A 23,230-nucleotide genomic window follows, 5' to 3' on the forward strand; every position below is an offset into this window, starting at 1 on the left:
TACTAAAAATACCCAAAACTGACAGTCTGAGCCCAGCCAGGGGCTGACCACCAGCCTCTGCTCAAACTCTGCTGCTGCTACTGCAGGAGGGGCTAACCACCGCTGCTCCAGCCCAGGGGACTGACCCAGCCCCACTGCTGCTCCAGCCCTGGCCGCTGACCACCAGCCGCTGCTCCAGCCCTGCTGCTCCTCCTGTGGCAGGGGTAGACAGCTGCTCCAGTCCCACTGTTGCGGTGAGGACTGAAGCCAAAGAAATAACAGAGGTCCACTGAAGTCACAGAATCCATGACCTCCAAGACAAAATCATTTCCTTACCAATGGGTTACAAAGTTTTAGAAGTATCAGGCCACTAAAGCTAGAATAAAGTTCTGGTCTTCGTATAACAGAAGTGGTAATGCCAAAATACAGAAGAAAAGATGCAAGAGTATATAGAAACCTTAGAAGAAAGCTGATCACATAACAAAAACCTATGAGGACACATTAAAAATCACAAATGTATAGAACTTGTAGAGATGATTAGAGAAGGATTTAATTTATGGGCAATGCATAAAATATTAATAAGGCAAATGTCTTATTTAAAAGCTCTATTAAGGCAAAAGGTAACTACAAAAATTGTTAATAAATCAAGTCATGCCATTGTGAATCAATTAGCGAATAATTACAGATACAAACTATTCAACACTGTTTCTGCACCATAAGGTGTTTAAAAGCTGAATTGACCTTTTAGCTAAATATTTTCAAAAGTAATTATATTAGTTGTCTGGAGCATTCATATTTAAATTGAAATACAGAAAAAATTAACAGATCTGATTTCAGAGGCTATGAGACAGATATAAGTCAGCGGACGTAAATCAGCATAGCTCCACTAACTTCACAGAAGTCCTCAAGCAAGACTGCACGGTCCACTTCCTCTCAATACTGCCTCCCAACACAAGGCTAGTGAAAGCAGAGCCCGATTCCAAGCTGAAGCTGGGTGCTATAGAAGTATAACCCACGTGCCTAATATGGAGATATCTCTTTAAGAGATATATAGGGAGCAGGTAGGAATGAGTTCTGTCTGGTTCATTATTGCTAGGTACATGCACAATTAGTGCTCTACATCCAGAAGTTTCTGGAATTGGATGTGGTAGTTTTGGGTACGCTCAATAGGTTCCCTGTTGCTGGGGTCAGACTCCATGAGGGCCAGTAGTCAGGGCAGCAGCTTTACAAAAGGCCATGTGCCCTGTGTGGCTTGGGAGAAGCTGAGCTACAGGAGCAGAAAGCAGGCTGTTTTCCTTAACTCTGAAACATTTTGCAGCCGGTTTCTTTATCATAAGACTTTATAAAGTTGGTACTTAAGAATTAAGTTAGACTCATAGACTTTAAGGTCAGACGGGACCATAGTGATCATCTTGTCTGACCTCCTGCCCATTGCAGGCCACAGAACCTCGCCCACCCACTCATGTAATAGACCCCTAACCTCTGACTGAGTTACTGAAATCCTCAAATCATAGTTTAAAGACTTCAAGTTACAGAGAATTCACCATTTACACTAGTTTAAACTTGCAAGTGACCCCGTGCCCACACGCTGCAGAGAAAGACGAAAACCTCCCCTGTTCTCTGCCAATCTGACCCGGGGGGGGAAATTCCTTCCCAACCCCAAATATGACAATCAGTGAGACCCTGAGCATGTGGGCAAGGCCCACCAGGCAGATAACTGGGAAAGAATTCTCTGTAGTAACTCAGAGCCTTCTCCACCTCCAGCCACTGGGGATTTTTGCTACTGGTAGTCGCCGATGGGCCACATGTTAACATTGTAGACAGTCCCATCATATCAACCCTTCCATAAACGTATCAAGCTCAGTCTTAAAGCCAGTTAGGGTTTTTTGTTATTTTGGGAACTTGAATCTGGGGAGTTAGACCCTGTGCAATCCTTGTTGAATGTCTTTAGAGACTGAATTCTGGGTTTCAAAGTTGCTCTTCTATGGGAGATGGTTTTTTTAAGGCTCTGGAGAAGGGCAATGAAGTAAACTCTGGCTCACCCAAAGGTTACAGAAGTATTAGAAAATTTCCAAGGGAAAAATTTCTACTCAAGGTACTTCCTCATTTCAAGGACATTATAGACCACAAATGCTCAATTAAATGAAGAGGTTAAAATTTCAAATGCTTATTCTGGCCCTCATCTCCCTTTACTTTCTCTGAAAAACTGGTTTGAGGCTCTCCATCTGAAAGATGCTTATTTCCATATCAACATCAGACAGTCATATAGCAAGTTGCTATGCTTTTGTTTGGGATATGACCATTACCAATACAAGATATTACCCCCTTCAGGCTCTTCATAGCACACAGAGTTTTACCAAACATTTAGTTATTTGAGATTACAAAGTATCTGTTTTTTCACCTTGTATGACTGGCTGGTTCAGACAGCATCTTATAAAACCTTAAAAGGCTCAGTACAAAAGAACTCGTCTTGTTCCAGACCTTAGACGGTCCGTTAATCCCCTTACAGAAAAATTCTTTCATCAGGAAAGTTCTGGACTCCGTATAGGCCAAAAGCTCCCTCCCGGAATAAGGATTATTAAGCACATCTCAAACCACTGGGACTCTGAGGGAGAATTTTTGTCAGATGGGGAAATTCTTCCTCATCAGGCTCATGCAAAATCATACTCCAGAATCCCAGCTTTCATTTAAAAAGTCAAGTACCTATCCCTTTTCATTGAAAAGCTATCCTCAAAAATATGAACTGAATTTAAATCAATGCTTGTACGAAGGGTGAGTTTAAGTAAGTCGGAGCAACACTGCACCTTTAGTTAAAGCAGAGCAACTTGTGTGTAGACAAGCCCTGAGTCTTTAAGGAACCTGAAACGACAGCTTTCAAAGGTTCACACTGCCCCTGTCATCTCACTCAGTGCCTCCTGGACTCAGCATAACAGCTTGGCCATGGAATTTGGCATTTTATTTCAAAATACCACAGAACTCAGCATTTTTTCCTGCAGAGTTCATTATTTTGCTGCAGGGAGGCACCCAACTTTTTGTTTTCTATCTCCTTCCCCTGCTGGGACCTGCCTGCAGCTGTCTCCTCTTGCCTCTTCTGTACCTTTCCCCACTACAGTGGAATTGGATTACAGTGTACACTCCCTTCACTGTTCTAAAGGACCAGACAGGAGAGGTCAGAAAGCCAGAGCTAGCGTTCAGTTTCAGCCAGGGAGAAGGGGAGCTAGAAAGGCAAACTGGGCAACTAGGCTGCATGGAGAATAGAGTAGCAGACAAGGCCTGTGGAGCTGAGAGGAACTGCTGAAACTGACTACAAGACCTTCTCTGGTTCACAAAGGGCAGGAAGAAAATGATTCCAAGCCAAACCACCCAGACAACATCATTAACTTATGTAGGTCATAAAGCCAGACTGTTAGAAGAATAAAGCCAAAAAAAAAATCCATCAAAAATAATCACTGCTAAAAATCATCATTAAAGAATTATACATCAATGAGTATTTTCAACAATGAGACATAACCATGTATGCGTTTGGGCACAGGAAGGATAGGAGAAAAAAGAATTTTATGGAGATACAATAAATTAACACTGCCATATAGTTTAGGATTTCTTGCCAAAGAATTTAGGGGGTGCTTAATGCAGAATTTCCCATTGGGCATGGAGTACATGGAACCCTCCCTATAGATTTTAATGGTTAGAATTGAGGATTTTTTTTTTTAATGTTCCCTCACTCTGTGGGACTGCTGCTTATATTTAGAGAAACAGTGAACTGTAGAGGTAAAGTAGCAGCCTAATAAGATCACAACTGTAGATGCTACTATAAGAACATAGAAAGATTGGGGACAACACATAGCCCTAAGCACTTTATATAATAAAAGTGATGTGTAAGTTTTTTTAGTGATAGAATAAAATATTCAATATACTTCTATAAGTAAAAAGAACAGGAGTACTTGTGGCAACTTAGACAGTAACAAATTTATTTGAGCATAAGCTTTCGTGGGCTACAGCCCACTTCATCGGATGCATCCAATGTGCATCCAATGAAGTGGGCTGTAGCCCATGAAAGCTTATGCTCAAATACATTTGTTAGTCTCTAAGGTGCCACAAGTACCCCTGTTCTTTTTGCAGATACAGACTAACACGGCTGCTACCCTGAAACCTTCTATAAGTAAGTCACCTTACTACAGCTAAGTTTTTGGGCCTGCAGGAAACAGCTGAAAGACACAAGCACTAACAGTTTGAAGCTCTTCATAGCATATTGATTGAAAAATCATTCCCTAATAATTGTTTTTGTGTCTGCAGTGCCTTCCATCATTATGCTCTCTTGCTGGGAAAGTTTCTCTAAGTTTTTAGTAAGAGAAGTAGCATACTACTAAGACAATCTTAATTAAGGATCTTTAAAAGCAGGCTGTTTAGAAGACAAGACAGCACAAAATGACTAAATCATAAATGGCTACTTCTGTTAAATGAAATTTGCAAAGAAAAAAAAAAGTTACATACCAGTTTGGTAACTGATGTTCTTTGAGATGCGTTACACATGTCCATTCCACTTCAGGTGCATGCATGCCAGTGAACCAACACCAGAGATCTTTTTCCCATAGTGGAATGTGTTAGGGCGGCACATGCACCTTCCACACACCCAAGCTGCTAGCCAAGGGTATAAAGGGCAGAGCTGCCCCGACCCCTCTCAGTTCCTTCACACCAGAAACATACGTTATCTTTGACTCCAATGTACAGGAGGAGAGTGAGCCACGAAATGGACATGTGCAACACATCTCAAAGAAAAACAAACAGTTACCGAACAGGTATGTAACCATCTTTTCTTCTTTGAGTGCTTGCACTCTTTCCACTTCAGGTGACTCATGAGCACTTCCAGACAGAGGAGGGTATCAGAGTCTACCTGAACAAGAACTCCAATGCCACTCTTCCAAATCTGGCATCATCTCTTCAGAACTGAGAGAGAGCATAATGAGTGGTGAAGGTATGAACAGATGACCAAGTTGCAGCCCTGAAAATGTCACTGATGGCTACATGACTTAAAGCAGACAACACTGCTTTTGCCCTTATAGAGAGTGCTAAAACACTTTAAGGGGAAGGAATCTTAATGATATCATAGCACCGATGAATGCAGGAAGGGATCCTCTATGAGATGACCAGTTGTCCTCTCATCATCTCAGCAAAGAAGACAAATAGACTGCTTAGATGTTACTGATTTGTTAGATGTAGCTGGAGGTGGTCTCTGATTCTTATGGTGCATCCTAGAGATTGGCCCAGCTACCCTGGCAGTTAGCACATCCCTGGCAGACCTAAGAATGGAACTGCTTTCTCTCCAGGGCTGGAGTGTAAATGCCTAGTGATTTAAGGATTGCCCTAGAATCTTTAACAGAATGCAAAGCTTCATCTGTTTTCTCAGGGAATAAGTTTAGGTACAATTGACCTAGGGTTAGCGACTGGTCCTTTGGGACTGGAAGTAACCTGAATATTGCCGTGGTTCTTGGCATAAGGGACCATCTATCACAAAGGTATGCTCACCTGGTGTAACGATGTAGTTCTGGCGGGACCCAACTGAGTGTGCCAATTCAGAACAAATTGCTTAAAACGGGGCAGTTACAGCCCAAGGCTGGGGTTTTTCCACCTCTAAGGCAAACCAAACCAGCCAGACTAAGAGGACTTTGGTCTCACCCCGCTGGCTAACCACAAGTCACACAAGCAATTCCCTTAGATACTCCAGTTTCCCAGTATCACCACCAGTGCCACTCGTTATGGGGACAAATGGTTATGAAAACCAATACCCCAGTAAAAGAAGAAAGGTTCTCCTGATCCCAAAGGATCAAGCCCCAGACCCAGGTCAATATACAAATCAGATCTTACCCACAAATCAAGCTGTTGCCAATCCTTTAAAATCTAAAATCTAAAGGTTTATTCATAAAGGAAAAAGATATAGATGAGAGCTAGAATTGGTTAAATGGAATCAATTACATACAGTAATGGCAAAGTTCTTGGTTCAGGCTTGTAGCAGTGATAGATAAACTGCAGGTTCAAAATCAAGTCTCTGGAATACATCCCCAGGTGGGATGGGTCATCAGTCCTTTGTTCAGAGCTTCAGTTTGTAGCAAAGTTCCTCCAGAGGTATGAAGCAGGATTGAAGACCAGATGGAGGAGCTGCAGCTGCCTTTTATAGTCTCCTCCAGGTGTAAGAACATTTATTTGTCCTTACTGTGGAAAATTACAGCAAAATGGAGTCTGGAGTCACATGGGCCAGTCCCTGCATACTTTGCTGAGTTCCAAGGCGTATTTGGCTCCTCTCAATGGGAAAATTGTATAGCTGATGGTCCTTAATGGGCCATCAAGCAGGCTAGGCAGAGCTAACACCAACTTGCCTAGGAAGTTTCCCAGAAGCATAGCATAAGTTTGAAATACAGACAGTATAGAGCCAATATTTATAACTTCAACTACAAAATTGATACACACATATAGACAGTATAATCATAACCAGCCAACCATAACCTTGTCTTAGACACCTCATTTGACCCCCTTTATACAAGATTTGGTGCCACTACAAGACTTTGGTTGCAACCATGTTCTATATGGTCCCAGTTCAAATCAATAACGTGACACCTGGGCAGAGAAGCAGATCAGCGTACCCAAGGAGAGTGTCTGTAACTCCCTGTTTAGCCGGTTATAGAGCCCAAGGCATGTACACACTTGATAATTGGTTGCTGAAATCTAAGCATAGAATTCACAGCCAATTTGGGGTTTGTGCCCTGGTTCCTAACAGCCTGTCCTGAGGTTGGCATTCACACTCTTGAAGCATTACAACTGCAGCCAAGAAGCATAACACATAGTGACTGCCATTACCCTTACCTGAACTGCTGAATCCACCTAATCTAAACCAGCCTGTAAGGACGATCTTACTTCCCAGAAGCTTTCACCTCACAAGTGCTGTATACTTCTCCTTAGCATCATCTAGCAATTTGTCTATACATTTCAACATTTCGACAATCCTAACGAACTACGAGAGCACGATGATTTGCAATTCTAAACTGCAATCCTGGTAACAAATAAACCTTTCTCCCAAACAGATCCAATATTTTATATCTTTGTCGTTAGCAGTAGATTTAGATCGCCCTATCTCACCTTTTCATTCACAGCCATCACTATCAAAGAAGCTGGGGTTGGGTGTGAATAAAAGTACTGTCCCTCAGAGGGGACTTAGTACTCCTCTGTTCTTCTGGCAGTGGGCCTCAGAGATGAGGGAGTTTGCCAAAGGATTTTGGTAGACTCCAAGATGTTCTTATTAACATGTTATGCAACTCTAGCAGGCCCCGCAATATGCAAAATATCCCTAACTTCTGTGGGTTGTCCTCCGACCAGTTCAATTTGTATACCCAGGGAGGTAAGGAGACAAAAGTGGGAATTTTCTGAAATAATTTTTATGGATGTTATGCACAGTAGTGAAATATTTGACTTGGTACTGTACCCAATGCGTGCAGAAGGGTTAAAAATGCTGCTACTGGGGCAGAGCCTTTTGAAAAGGCTGTGTGATGTCCCTGCAGATACTTCTGGGAGTGAACTGATCACTGAAGAGGGTAAGAGGCTCTGAAACAAAAGTCCTCCTCAGGGGGACTTGCTGGACAAAGCTCAGTGAGAAGCAGCAATGCTAGCACCCAGAGACTCAGTCTCGGAAGCACTGAGGAAGCGTGGCCTACCCTTTGAGGTCTGGCACACTGAAGGAGTACTCTAAGGGACTGTTTAAAGCCAAGGGAACAGTGCCTTGGGGGAGATTTAGTAGTGTAAGGTCTAGAAGAAGACAACCACCTGGAGTCCGGACGAATTCCCCATGGATTCCAAAAGTCCTCTCTTGTACCTAGTACAGTACCAGGTCCCAACCCCAAGACATCCTATTCCTGGACCCACTCTTATAAGAATCACAGTGCTAACACCTTGACCTGCATGAAGAGGAATGAGGAGATGCTCAAGACCTTCTGTAGTGGAATCCTGAAGCATAAAACCCCACTTCCAACTCCGAGGAAGAGTAAGCACAGTCTAAAGGCCAAGGAGGCAGGAGACTGGGACCAGAGGAAGCATCCAAGATTTTCCTGTACATCTGGCTGGCTCCACAAAAGACTTTTAGACCCTGCTGGTACTGACAAAAGTTCAGTCCCAGATGGCTGCTGAGGAAGATACCAGTACCAGTGCTTGTATGGCAGGAATAGTCGATAGCTGGACCTCACCTTGCATCAGTGGTGAGCACCAATAGTCACAGGAGATCCCTGCTGCACTGTATGTTTCAAGTGTTATTGGTACCAATAGAGTAAGACTTATCGTATATGCCATAGAAGGTACCAGCAATGTCTCAATGGTACCACCTGAGGTGCCTGTGTCAACAACTCTATAATGCTAGAATGCAGTACCAGGGAGTGCCTAGCAGGAGTTCCAATCCCTGTGCTGGTCTTCTAGTGTGAGTCTGTTTGGGACTAGCACTCAAAGATGAAGAGGGCTTCTTCTGGCTACAAGAGGTTCAAGTGTTAGACTTCTGATGCTGCTTGCAAGGTACCGGAGACAGAGAACAGAGTCTTCTCTCCAGCTCTCTCCATCCAAAGATGTCACCAAATCTGGTGTCATGCTCTGAGACCGAGTCAAGTCCAAACCCCTATGTATCAAACGGTTGGGTTTCAAAGGGGGTCGCAAAGCTGCTTCCATCAGGATAATCTCGAAGTCGAACATCCATCAGCTTCTTAGTTCTGGTCTTAAACCCCTACAGCTATGACACTTGTGCCTCACATGTCCTTCTCCAAAACATTTTAAGCAGTGAGAGTGAGGATCACTCACTGGTTAGATTTGAGACAGCCGGAATAGCATTTAAACCCCAGGGACTTAGGCAAATCTCAATGGTGCGCTAAAAGCTCAATGAAAAGTAAAATAAAAATCAATACTTTTTCCTAAACAAGTACCACTAACTAAAACTATAACTATACTAAAACTATTTACAATAAAAAAACATTTAGGAAAAGATTCTCTACAGACAGAATGGGAAAGTGTGAGAAGCTCACACATGCTCCACATACCAACCATGGTCAGTGAGAAGGAACTGAGGGGGGTCAGTGCGGCATCACTCTTCATACCCCTGACGAGCAGCATAAGTGCACAGGGGTGGATGTGCCAACAAGTAGTACTATGAGAAAAAAGATCTCTAGCTTCAGTGCAGTAGTGCGCACACATCTGAAGTGGAACGGACACTTGAAGATGAATAATTGACTCTGTATTAACAGATACACTTCTCTGTTTCAGTATTTAAATTCATATTTTCCATTATAAACTAAGTACTGTAGAAACACTAAAATTCTAATATATTTCAACCATGTATAACATTATATGAATCTGTTTCTTATCATTTCTCTTCAAACAGCTGTGAATGTCAGCTTGTGAACTGCATCTCAGCAGATGTGCAGTTCCATGTACAGTGTACATCACAAACAAAATGTACATATTCCAATGTGACCTTCACACAGGCTTATGCCACTATTCACACCTTGCTTTTGAAGCCACAATCCGTCATTGATAATCCTGCCTCCCACCTAGAAAGCAGGGAAGCAGCACTTTTAAAACAGATTGAGTCTGTTTGATGGATTAAACAGGGTGTGCTCAGATAACAAGCACTGGGACAAGTATGTCACCCACTGTACACGAGACAGTACCAAAAATCCCCAATTGCTGGAGATGGGACACTAGATAGGGAGGGCTCTGAGTTACTACAGAGAATTCTTTCCCAGTTATCTGCCTGGTGGGTCTTTCCCACATGCTCAGGGTCTCACTGATCACTGTATTTAGGGTTGGGAAGGAATTTCCTCTCAGGTCAGATTGGCTGAGACCCTGGGGGGTTTTCGCCTTTCTCTGTAGCATGGGGCATGGTTTAAACTAGTGTAAATGGTGAAGTCTTTGTAACTTGAAATCTTTAAACCATGATTTGAGGACTTCAGTAACTCAGCCAGAGGTTAGGGGTCTATTACATAAGTGGGTGGGTGAGGTTCTATGGCCCGCAACATGCAGGAGATCAGACTAGATGATCACAATGGTCCCTTCTGATCTTAAAGTCTATGAATTTGTGCTCAGATGACTAGCAGTGAGACAAGCATGCCACCCACTGTATGTATGACAGCTTAGTCCTTCAGTGTTCAAAGGAATTATTTTCCCTACTCTCTCCCTTAATATAGACCCTGATCCTTCAATGACTCCATGTAAGCACAGGGGCCCCTTAGAGAGTCAGCTGCAGGACTGGTGCCCGGTTATCCTCAAAGATAAATAACATATACTGCACCTGTACTATATATCTGTATTTGTACTTAGTGCAAAACTATGAGTCTTCAATCTACTCACAACATCCCGCTTCCTTCTCTTATATGAAATCAGATCACTTTGGAGGGGTGACAAGGATTCACTTTTCATCATGCATTTGTCTGCATCTGTGTAAATTATCGCAAACTCAATATTTTTGTCATTTAGTAAAATTAACTAACCACATAAGAAGACAGACTGAACAGCAACACTGCATATTCATTCCATTACTGGCCAGCCCATTTTCTGGTCATATTATGAAAGGGGTAGGGGGGAAATGAACCCCAAATCATCTTGAAAATATTCAGGTCACACAAAGAAGGGAAAAAATGTACCCTTCTGGTTACAATTTCAGTAATCACAAATCATTTATTTGAAATCCCTTGGAAGAAAGATTAAAGGACATGATCACAGTACTTTGGGCTGAAAATTTAGGTTTGTTTAATGCAGTTTTTGTTACAAAAAAAAGTCTACTAATAGAAACTTCTTTTATAATTGTAATGAAAACTTTGTAGTTTGGATTTAAACATTCCTCTGCAGTGTCTGAAATCCAAACATCCCAACAGTACAGTAGCACGAGAATCAGAAAGTGAAATTTAGTAAAGAGCATCAGTGGTGAAATGATAAACGTGTTTTTTAAAAATCCTCATACTCAGATTAAAGTAAACACTTTGTTGTGTGTTGGGTTAAACCTTGTTGTTATGAGTTGGCCATAACTGACATTTTTCATTCAGGATGAATGTAAAGAGGTGATTGAAATAACAGCCATCAAATGGAAAAAATCAATTATTCTTCAGTCACTTCTACCCACAACACCCCAAATCTGGCTAGCCACTTGGGTCAAAAGGGGTAACAATATTTTTAGACATCCTGACTCAGACAATTCTCAACTGACTTGCACCTTATGCAGTTACTTACACTTGTATAAAGTGAGTGTAAAATACAGCAATGAGTATTTTGGTAGTGTTTTACACTCTCCTTGCACTCTATTTGCAGATGTGTAAATGATTACACTAGGTGTAGGAAAGCAGTAGAGAATCAGACCCACTGTATTTCAATTTGCAGCCGATATTTGAATGGATAATCCTCAACAACTTGTTATTTAAAATTATGAAGAGAAGCAGCCATGAAAACAGTCATTTTATACAGTTGACAAAACACTCCAAAGGTTTAATATTTAAAATCAGAATATGTAAGAGAATAATGAAAGTATATGTCTCAACTATGGTACCAACCTGTGCCTTTTTTCTTCTATAGAAGGTAATGAAGCTGGGTCACATGTATCTGCTTCTCTCCTTGGATTTTACAATGACAGTGGCCTGAAACAAAACAGTAATAGCTTGAATATACAACCCATGAAAACATTTCCATATAGGGCCTGATTTTCAGAAGCACCAACTCCAACTGAAGTGAAAATGAGCTGCAGATGCTCAGGATCTCTGAAAGCCAGGCCCATAGTTTCTTTAGTGTAATAAATCACATATTTTTTCATCGTAAGTGCTCAACTATACCATGAAAAATCTTTATAAGACTATTAGTAGAAGAAGCATCACCTGTGTGAAGTAGGAACTGACCTCTCACCGCATATTTCAATTGTTTGCAAAGGTAGAGAGTTCACAACCTCAATTATCTTCAGAAAATACATAACTTTGTGAGAATGTTGCTTCACTTTAGATTTCTAACTACAGGTTAATCAAAGTCTGGTGATAAGTGTTAAATTCCTTCCCTTCCTCTAACCTGTAGTTGTTCACTGGGTCAAATGAGAAAGCCTATTTCTGTAGCTATCTACTTTCATCTATACCTCAATGTCAATGCCATTACATCACCAGCACCAGCACTAGCCAGCAGAGAAGCAGACTGTCTACTTCTGCCACAGCATTTACCTTCACCCATCAGCATACAATACATCCATTATAGCATTTTTGCCATCGTTGTTTTGTCACTTTCACTGCACAAAGTACAATAAATTGCCTCTAGTATCATAACTGTTTTGCCCTATGATTATCATTAGTCTTCAAAAGTCTAGTTGTCGATGGATGTCAGCACAAATGTACCAAGAATTAAAAATGAGTTAAGCTTTCTAATAGAAAAGGTCAACTGAAATTGACAGTTTCATAATTCTTTTTCCTACAAAGACATTACAAAGTAATACTTGTATATAATAATTATGGCCATTTTATGGCTATCACAGTCATGGATTACATAACTTTTATGCTCTTTTAAAAAAAATTGATGACTTGACATTTTTGGAGTTTTCCATATATGTAGGTAGATGTGACAATAAAAACATGAACCAATCTAAATAAGAAATTTGAGGACTGCCAATTTAAAGGTTCATAGATTTTAAGGCCAGAAGGGATGGAGATCACTAATGTGGTATACAGAGGTAACAGTTCCCTACTTCTGCTAAGTGTTCCCCTGCTTCTACATCCAAGGATCATGTTAGTCCTTTTTGCCACAGCATCGTGCACTGGGATCTCATCTTCACTTTGTTATCAACAGTGATCCCCAAATCCTTTTCAGAGTCACTGTTTCCAAGATACAGTCCTTGCCTTGTAAGTATGGACTGCACTCTTTGTTCCTCAATGTATGAGCTTGTAGTTGCATAAAGACTGTTTCTAAGTACAACTTCATAGTAAAAATAGGGTGTTTTTGCACAACGAACAGTCTCAGTTAGCGACTGTTGCTGGATAATAGTGTTCTGTAGACAAGAGAGAACAGGTGAATCTTAAGGTGATTTGACAGAGGATACAATGGTGTTTTCAAATGGATTTTGGACAGGGAGTTCTTCCCTGTATACATACGGGATGGCATGGAAGAAAGTCTACTCTCAAAAATATTTTTGCACTAACAGGTGGTAAAGACACACATTGTTGGCAAAAGCAAAGAGCAGTTGTCAGCACAATAATTAGAGCAGCCACACAGAGCTCATAAAGTATCTTGAAAGTAAGGCAAAAAAGCTTGTTTGAGATATGGTGGAGAAGACAGAGCTAGTAGAAGGATGCACATAACATATAATGTGGTAAGAACAAGCCAAAATGATCTTAGCAGGAGCAATTTCAAGGGATTTTTGTGCTGTGGTCAATGTTGCAGTAGTCAAGGCCAGAGGGCTATATCAAAGATACTCACATTATGGGCCTGAGTGATTGGAAAGATGGTGGTGATGTGATTGAGGCAGTGATTCAGAAAGCTGGGAGAGCTTGTGATGAAAAGATCAAAACTCAGTTTTGGCCATGTTAATTACAAGTTAATGTCTGGTCATCCATGAAGAGATGTCAGAAAGAAAGGCTGCAACCCATATTGGAAAAAGGGAGACAAGTTCAGAGTGCAGAGGTAAATGTGAGAGTCATCAATGTAAGATGTATGCAGTGTTGTCGTAGTCATGTCAGCCCCAGGATATTAGAGAGAAAAAGCAGATGAGGTAATATCTTTTATTGGACCAATTTCTGTTGGTGAGAGAGACAAGCTGATGAGTTACACAGAGCTCTTCCTCACCCACCTTGTCTCATCAATGTAAGATGATAGTCAATGCCATGCAAGACCATCCAGTGATAAGATGTAGAGCAAGGTGTCAAACATATTGCCCACAAGCCGGATCCCTCCTCTATTACCCTTTCTTTCAGCCTGCAGCTGCCTCAGCAATTTATAAAGGCATCCATCCTGCAGCTGCCTCCCTACTACAGCTCAGAGGGCCCGGGAAGGACCCAGAGCAGGAGGAGCTGAGGAGGGAGCTTGTGCCTGGCTGGGCACAGGTGCCTGAACCTCTTCCCCGCCACACCATCACCAGTCTTCAATTCCCTCCACTGTATTGCCATGCAGGAGTGAGTTCCTTCTATCTCACCAAGCATCCCAGCATCAGATTGGCAGACCGCTCCCCTTAATCTGCCAGTGATGTCAGTCTTTACTATTACTCCATTACTCCCATAAGTACTTTTGTACTTCCCAGCCTCCTATTCCCACCCCCTCCCTGTTGCTGCCAAATTCTGAAGGACCAGGCTCAGGGCAACAACTACTTCTCTACTCCCTACCTCTGCTAGTGAACAGAAACCTAATGGAGAGAATCATCTAAGAGAGTGGGGGGACAAGAGAAGGAAGGAGGGATGAGAGACTCCCCAAAGAGAAGGAAAGTGGGGGAGACAGAAGAGGCGAGAAGAATGTTTTTTTATTCTTGTATATTAACATTAACTTCATTGTCATAACAGTCCAGGATATCTTTATGGACTTGCAACTTTTTAAAATAAGTTATCATCTCTCTCTACACATACTATAATAATTTTGTCAGATAAATGAATTAAACATTTAACAGAATAGTTTTGCTTTCCTTTGGAAACAAAAGAGGCCTGTGTACAGTAATTTGTATTTTCCACATGGCCTCTTTACAAACTTTCTTAATATTTATGTTCAACTTCTTAAGGTCTTGTCTGAAAAATCCAGAGAGTAATGAATAGAATTCAAGTTATCTAATTTGAAGATAAATGTCTGAGCTAATCTTGCCTAGATATTTACAGGTGACTCAAGAGAGAAACCAAATATTTCAAATCTGGAACCCAATTATCCCATTAACCTAAAAAAGAAGTTTTAGAGTTTATCCTGTCACTTAACCTTTAAAAACAACCCACATACAAAAGAAAAACGTATCCTGTTTCTTATCAGGCAGCCTAGTAGTACAGCCGCTTTATTTTGTGTAACAGGGAGATCATGACACATCACAGCATTATTTGAAGGCATATCCCACTCTAGTTTCAATTTTATTTTTTAAAAGGTGATATATAATTGATTTGGTTTAAACAGAATCTTTAACGTTACCCAAACCATAGAAGAGATACCTTGGTAAAAGTTAAGAGTCCTGGTGTTAGAGAAAAACAATGCCATACTGCCAACCAGGGTAACAAGTACTGGAGCAAGTTACCTTCTGTTTTGGGGTATTTAGGTTAAATAATTATATCTAGCTCTTAAAAACAAATACTGAATTGAAAACTGTTACAAAAATCTGACAAAAATATTTAGGTGTCGTAATGACATAGTTCAGAGTTTTAAAAATGTACCACAAATTGCAATAATGTGATTAGAAACTGTACCTGCAACAAACAGCAACAATTGCTAGATAAAATAGCAATATGTCAAAGTTTATTTTCACAGTACACACTAAAATCATAATCAAAAGCTTGTGATTTCCTGCGGGTGTATTTTGTTTTTTTGTTCTAAATCATAGGTTAAAGGCATGCTGTCAAGCATAAAAGAAATTAATTCAGAACACAGATTAGTCATTTCTCTTTCACCAGCCTCAATCCTGAAAACATTACTTGAGGCATATGCCAAAAGGCAGTGTTGTACACTGAAGAACAGAAGTAATCAATGTAAGCCATATTCTCCATTGGCTAAACATTGTGCATAAGAATTAATTTTTTAAAAAATGTTTAAAACATTACATAACCCAGGGAGATCCCAAAAACCTCACTATGTACGAATTTGACTTTTTACAATCTGCGGTTCTCACGTTAAGGAGGCCTAAAACATGAGACTCAAAATGTGAATGTTTTTAAAAGACCAATTAGTAACTGATCAAAGGGAGAGGTTACTAATCTTGTGCAGTAACTGGAGTTCTTCAAGGCTGATGTGAAGGAGTCACTAATGGGATGACAATTTGCTCGGGATTGTGACAGACCCCAGATGTACCTCCGATCCCAAGAGGAATGCGCCTGATGTTATGATGATGGAAGGTAGATCTTGAATAAATGGGACTCCTACCCATATCTCTGGGTCCTTCCACCAGATGAATGACTGTAGAACATAGCAAACAGCAGACACCTCTTTGTCCAGATAGTGCTTGTTTAGTATATAGACTGTCCTGAGCCATTCTGGAGGCATCAAAGATGTAACCTGGTGTGCTGAGTTACAAAAAACACAAACTGCCATGTGCCCTAATAGTTAGCGAGAACTTCTTGCTGAGGTTTGAAGATTGAGCTGAATCCTTGAGATGAGAGTCTAAGTGGAAAAATCTGTCCATAGGTAGGTAAGCCCTAGCTGTCACCGCATCCAGAGAAGCTCCTATGAACTCCATCCGCTGTACTGTCATCAAAGTGGACTTCTCAAGATTGAATTGGAGGCCTAAACTATGGAGTGGCAATCTTTTTGCTTGTAGTGCTGACAATGCCTCTTGATAAGATCAACATCTAGACAATTAATCATTGAGTTAGGGAAGATGTAGAAGACAGGAAGACGTCGTGATGTTATATCCTATATTCTTCATAGAAATTTGTTTGAATATGGCATGACTAAGATACGTTTTATGCAAGAGGGGTCATGTAAGGTATCATTGAAAAGGTTATGATCTACTGAATGCGTTTATCCAATTTGTATGCATGTATCATTTTTGTATCTGAAGCTAGGAATATTGACCATGTATTCAAATGTGCTACTTTGGGTGACACCCACAACTAGTCCTTCAGGTACAACAACGAAAAAGCCAGACAGGGCGATGGCCCATCAGCAAAGACAATGGACTGTGAAAAAGCTTAGTCTTCCTGTGGTACACTCCAAACAGCCTTCGAGTAATGGCTGCAGAGACATGTGACTGAGTCACCTGCTACCCCACCTTGGAATGCCAGTGTTTTTCCACTGAAAGACAAAGGGTTCCCGCCATACAGAAAAGCTATATAAGGCAGGGGAGTGACGTCATCATGGCTCTCCTCTGCCTCCCCACCCAAAGAAACACTGGGAAACACCTGGAAACAAGAACTGAACTGGGAGGAGAAGAGCTGAGCCCAGGCTGCAAGGGTGTCTAGCCTGTGAATAATAATACCTGAAGTTTCAAGCTGCATGTCAGTGCAGCTGGTTTTCAAGAATCTTTGCAATCTGCCTGAAACAACATTTAGGGTGAGAAATCACGGTACTATTTGTAGCCAATTTCTTTAGCGTATTAAGTTTAGTCTGCGTGTTTCGTTTTATTTGCTCAGTAATTTGCTTTGTTCCGTTTGCTATCTCTTAAAATCTGCCTTTTATAGTTAATAGATTTGTTTTGGTTATTAACCCCAGTTTGTGCAATTTCTACCTGGGGGGGGAGGGGAGAGAGAAGCTATGCATCTCTCTTCACATTTGAGGGAGAGGGCTAATTTTATGAGTTTGCTCTGTGCAGATCTTTCTATATCGCGCAAGACCGTATTATTTCAGGTTTATTCCATAAAAGGGGTGTCCACATGAGTGCTGGGTGAATCGTCTCACCCAGAGCTGACTTCAGTCTGTGTCTGCAGTTGGATGTGGCCGTGCGTGTGCGCGCGCGTGCTGCAAGAGGCCGGAGAGCCTAATTCAGCTAAACAGGGAGAGGGAATCCAGGCTGGCAGTGCAGCCGGGGCTCAGTGAAACCCCAGTACATCAGGTGGCATCCCAGAAGGAGTCTAACCCATCACAGACACATCTTCAGATGATGTGGGTGGGTGGCTAAGACCATCTCAATCTTTGAGACTACTCTTGAGGCAGAGGAGAGGCTGAAAGGGAATACGCTGTACAGGTCGTGGTTGACTCTGAAGCAAAGAAACCTATTGTGAGAGGGATGAATCATGACATGAAAATAGGCATCTTGAAGGTCAAGAGTCACAAACCAATCCCCTGAATATAGGAAGGGAATTACAGCTGCAAAGGTCACCATCCTGAATTTCTGCTGTTTCACATAGTTGTTCATGTATCTGAGATCGAATACTGGCCTCCATCCCCCGTTCTTTTTAGAAACCAGAAAGTATGCAGAATAAAATCTTTTCCCCCTGTGCTGAACTGGAATTGCTTCTGTAGCTTCTAAGCATAGAACACAGGTGACCTTCTCTCTCTCACCAACTGATCATGAGATGGTTCCCTAAAAAGGGATGGGCCAAAGGGGTGGGAAGGATGGAAATGAAATGGATGGAGTAACTGGACATTATGACCTCTAAAACCCACATGTTGGATGCTATGGTCTCCCAGGCAGGTTGGAATTGGGGAGGTAGTATCCAAAGGAGGCGAGGAGGAGAAGGCTGGGATAGTGCAACAGTAAATCCCTGTGGATCAATTGGTTCAGATTTTTGACCAAGCCATCAAAACTGGGGCTGGGATGATGTGGATGGCTGAAATGGCAGTCCACTGTGGCAGTAGCTAGCCTCTTTTTGGAATATCTTGGTCTCTTGGCTGGAGGTTCAGGTAGTCTACAGAAAGTAGAGAAGTGCGCTGGGGGAGATCTCTGTGGTATTTGAGACTTGCTAAATTTTCTTTTATTCACAGGTGTATAGATCCCAAGGAATCTAAGTGTTGTCCTCAAATCCTTTAACACGTGAAGGGAATCGTACACAGAGTCCAAAAATAAATTGTGACCATCAGAAGGAAGGTCCTTTATAGTAGATTTTACCTCCCTAGGGAAGTCAGACAGCTGGAAGCAAGATGCTCATCACATCACAATCGTGGTGGAAATGGACTGGGCTGCAGTATCAGCTGCATCTAAGGATATATGTAAAGATGTCTTTGCCAAGAGCTGACCTTTCATATATGATGGCCTTAAATTGTTCACGGTGCTCCTGCAGCAAATATTCAATAAAAGTGTTAAATTTGGTACAATTGAGGTAATCATATTTTGACATGGACACCTAATGACTATAATGTTGCAGACCAGTAGTTTTTGTGACAAATGATCAAGACACTTCTGGGCCTTGTTGTGCTGCCTTCCAAATTCATTAACTGCATCCACAACCAAGGAATGCAGTGTTGAATGTGAGAATAAAAATTCCAAATCCTGGGCTGGGACACATTTTTGTGGGCATATTTGCATGTAGGGGGGTGTTGTGTCAGGAGCTTGCCAGATCACTCTGGCTAGCTCTAGAAGAGCCTCATTAAACCAAAGTGCCACACATGTCGACAATGAGGCATGTAAGAAGTCCAGGAATTTATGATGGGAGTTCTTTACTTCCTTAAGAGGAATCTGAAGCATATCTGCAATTCACCTCCTAGAGCTGCTGAAAGCAATCCATGAAGGAAGGTGGTGAGGGCATTGCAGCCTCTTCTAGAGATGAGAAAATATTCGTGTGAGATGTTACCTGCATGTCAGCCCTTCCCTCTCTCTCTTCAAAATGTCCTCTATTGGTTCTGGTTGCTGAGGAAGGAGAAAGGCATGGGAGAACAAAACCGCCTATGCTCCCTGCAAGACATACTTGGGGCCCTTAAAAATGATTGGTGATATAGGGCCTATGGACCCCAATAAGTCCATTGAGGCATAGGAGAAGGTAGCCACCATTGGTCATCCCAGCTGGTCGAAGATGGAGATCATTTATCCTCCCTTCTCTCTATATGTGGAGAAGAGTAATGTCTCCTCGAATAAACAGGAGACACTAGAACAAAGATCTGTGAGGCAGAATCAGAGTACTCTTGCACATATTAAGCTAATGGACACGATAATTGTTCTCCCTGGATGGCAAAAGTCAGAGAAATAAAGGGTCTCAATGAAAAATTAGTAGTCGGTGACCCAAAAGATCTTGGTACCAAGAGGTGCAGAGTCCCAGTAAATGGTGGAGACTACAGACCACTGAAAACTAAGAGGCCTCCAGTATCTGAACTCCTGTGGTACCAGAGGAATGCTGAAGACTGGCATAAGCATCAAGGTAGGTGCCTGGCTCGTCTGCATCAAAGGATGAGCATGCACAGACACTCAGATGTAACAGTCCAGGGTGCCAAAGTAGGTACCAAGGGTACCAAAGAGTCTGATGACACTTATCTCCTGCTTGCATAGACATGACCACCAGAAGCAGAGGAGGTATTCGGTAGAGGCATGACTCTTAGAAGCAGCCTTAGGCATCTTTACAGTACTGGAAACACTTGGCACCTCAACAGGACTCCTCTTGCGGCCACAGGTCTCCAGTGAAGAAGATCTAACATTTCTGTTCCTCTTGTCATTACCCATTGACTTAGAGTGCAAGACTCTCAGTACCGCTAGCATAGACACAGGCACCATGACCCTGGAGGCTTTTGGTGACTGGGATCTTGAGGTTGCTAGGATAACAGCTGCCTTCTCCTATGGAGCTTTCAGTGACCAAGATTCTAAAGTAGATGGGGTATCAGAAGTCTTATCCTTTGAAGATCTTAGTGACAGGGATCCTGAGGATGCCGGAGCACTGTACACAGGAGGTTTCTCAGAGTTCTGGTCTGAAGGTGGTTTTACGGCTTGCTCCATCATGAGGAACCTGAACTTTATCTCCCTGTTCTTACAAGATCTGCTTTTGAATGAAGTGTAGATCTCACAACTTGAGGGAATATGAGTACCCCACAAACACTTCAGACACCAAGAGTGTCCATTACTAACAGGGATAGCATCCCATCAGGAAAAACAACATTTAAAGCCTGGTGGTCCCAGAAAATAAAAATCCAAAATGACCTGGCAAACAGGAACAAGAGAAAAGATAAGAATCCCAAAAGGAACTACCTACAGCTATATACTATCTATCTAACAACAATAAGACACTCAGCAGAAGCAGGCATGCTTGATGCTCTGTCTCAGGCCAAAGGCAGTTGAGAAGGAACTGTGGGCGGTCCATCTGTACAGTTCTACCCAGCCTCGGTACAGGGCACAAGAACGTATAGAGCACGCATGAGCTGAATGGGCACTGCTATCAAAAATCTCCGATCAAAGGCTCTAGGGTACATGTGCACTCGAAGTGGAGCACCCACAGGAACACTACTTAAACTTTGAAACTTACTAAACAGATTTTACTTGAAAGCCATCAGAAAATTCACGCTTCTCTGTGAAATTATATGCTGAAAATCTGGGATAGATACACTGTTATTTATACAGTGATAAAAATCAGAGATTGAACCCTTGCTTTAAGTGCAATATAGAATTCAACCTTAACTATGAAATCACTACTGATCCTCCTTAATACTGCCTTCATGACCATGCTATCAGAATGCCTTTGATCACAAGATATACAAAGAAAACCTTATCACATAAATTGTGTTTTTATAACCTTTGGCACCCAGTTTTCTGTAAAATAATACATTTTAAAACTTACTACGTCTCACCCTTTTTTTGTTCATTTATTTGTTCGGGGGGAGGGAGGGAGGGTCCTAGTCTCCCTCTTTCTTTGCTTGAAAAAAGTTTATTCTGGATTTAGTGGGCTAAGTTACTGATTGTTAGAATACCAATGTGTGCATCAAACCTTATAAACTACCACCATCATACACTTTGTGTGTGCCTCAGTTAATTCATATGAAAACCAAGAATATATAAAATATTGATAAGACCAGAATCAACATGTTAAAAAAAACTAAACTCAAAGCAAAATAGTTCCCTCATCATAGATAGGAACAATGGGCCTCCTCTGCCCCCCTAGCCATTCACAACTATGTCCATCCACCCCCAAATCTATCCCACAGAATCACAGCTCCTGATATTTTATAGCAAACAAAATGCAGGTGTTTTTTGTTGTTTTTTTTTTACTCCCTAACTTGCTATAAAATAATACAATAAGAAAATTATCATAGTTTGTGTTCAGCTGTCTTTCTTTACTCAGTACTTTTCTTCAATTCTGTCTGTCTCTTCCCTTGGATTAATTTTTCTTTCCAGTTCACCCCAGGCAAGTATATTTTTTTAACTCGGCCCTTGAATTTTTTAATTTAAAGTTCAATGGCACAGAGGATAGACTGGTGAAATGGGAAAAGTAGAATTATATCTGGAATCCACCTGCCTAGAGTGGAAGTAGTCCAGAAGGAGAAAGAAAAGTGTATTTTATTTTATTTTATTGTCTTAAGGAATCCTGAACAGGCAAAGTCACCTTACGTGTTTGAGATGCTGATGCAGAAAATCAGGTTATATTAGATACAAAGGAAAGAACGGACAAGCAAGAAACATATTTAAACATTTTTTACTGTTTGGTTAGATCACCTACACCTAGGATTCTGCATTTAAGAGGTATAGCTTTGATTCAAGCCCTAGACCTACATATCTTACGAGGAGGAGATTTCTGAAAGTGGACTTAGATTATTCAAGTTATTTCCACTGATCTTTTCCCTGTCCTGAGGCAGGGCCAGTGGGTGCTGCTCCCAAACTTTCTATTTCTGATCTTCGCATCCTTTTGGGGGATAATTATCTCAAGCTTTTGGCGTTAAGGGCAAGTCAGTTATTGCTACAAAATGGCTGCCAACTCAGAACATAAGCATAAAAGAAAAAGAAAGACCAGAAGAGATGGGCAGAAGCCTGGAGGCTAGGTCTCATTTCTTACTTCAAATTGCACTGAATGTTGATCAGCCTGGTTGTACAAACTGTCATACTATGCCATATGGGAACATCCCTATTTCTAACCCCCAGTCCTGATCTTTACTACTGGATTACAGTCAAGGTGACTCAATGAACGACAGTATGATGGGGTGACTAACCCACACACACCCTACAGGGTCTAATGCAGGCCAGATAGGTCAATTAACCCATTAGGCAGCTGATTAATGAGGCTCAGCTGGACAGGAATAGGCGGGGCCTATAAAACCCAGGAGATGAAAGCAGGAGGAGTGCTGGGAAAAGGCAAATACTCCCAAGAAAACAGGAGGAGTGAGTGGAGACTGCAGTCATTCCCTGGGAAGAGAGAGGAAGCTTTTGGAAACTGGTAGGCCTAGGGAAAAAAGGGGAACCAGTAGTAGGAAGCAGCCCAGTGATAGAGCAGTGAGGCCAGAGAAAGAAGGCCCAGACTGCTGAGCTGAGGGTCCCTGGGTTGGAACCCAGAGTAGAGGGTTCCCCTACCAGCCACCAGGGTCGCCGAGAGTGGGTTCGGGCCCCGGTGAAAAAAATTTTTCGGGACCCCCAGCAAGGGCGGACCGGCTAAACAGGGCTGATGAGAGTGGGGGGAAGCCAGGCCTGGAATTTTTTTCGGGCCCCCCAGCAAGGGCGGACCGGCTAAACAGGGCCGACGGGGGGGGGGGAAGCTGG

At 41.9% G+C, this 23,230-nt stretch overlaps 1 protein-coding gene across 1 annotated transcript in view; it reads right to left on the bottom strand.

Annotated features, from left to right (window-relative positions):
- The window catches only part of FUT8 (fucosyltransferase 8), a 282,501-nt gene that overhangs the window by 200,662 nt on the left and 58,609 nt on the right, over window positions 1-23,230 (bottom strand). Inside the window, exon 2 of the mRNA XM_065402719.1 lies at window positions 11,541-11,624. The gene's annotated coding sequence lies outside the window, so the exon portion shown is untranslated. The remainder of the gene's footprint in view (window positions 1-11,540; window positions 11,625-23,230) is intronic.

Source organism: Emys orbicularis, chromosome 4, assembly GCF_028017835.1.
Source record: "Emys orbicularis isolate rEmyOrb1 chromosome 4, rEmyOrb1.hap1, whole genome shotgun sequence".
Taxonomy (NCBI): domain Eukaryota; kingdom Metazoa; phylum Chordata; order Testudines; family Emydidae; genus Emys; species Emys orbicularis.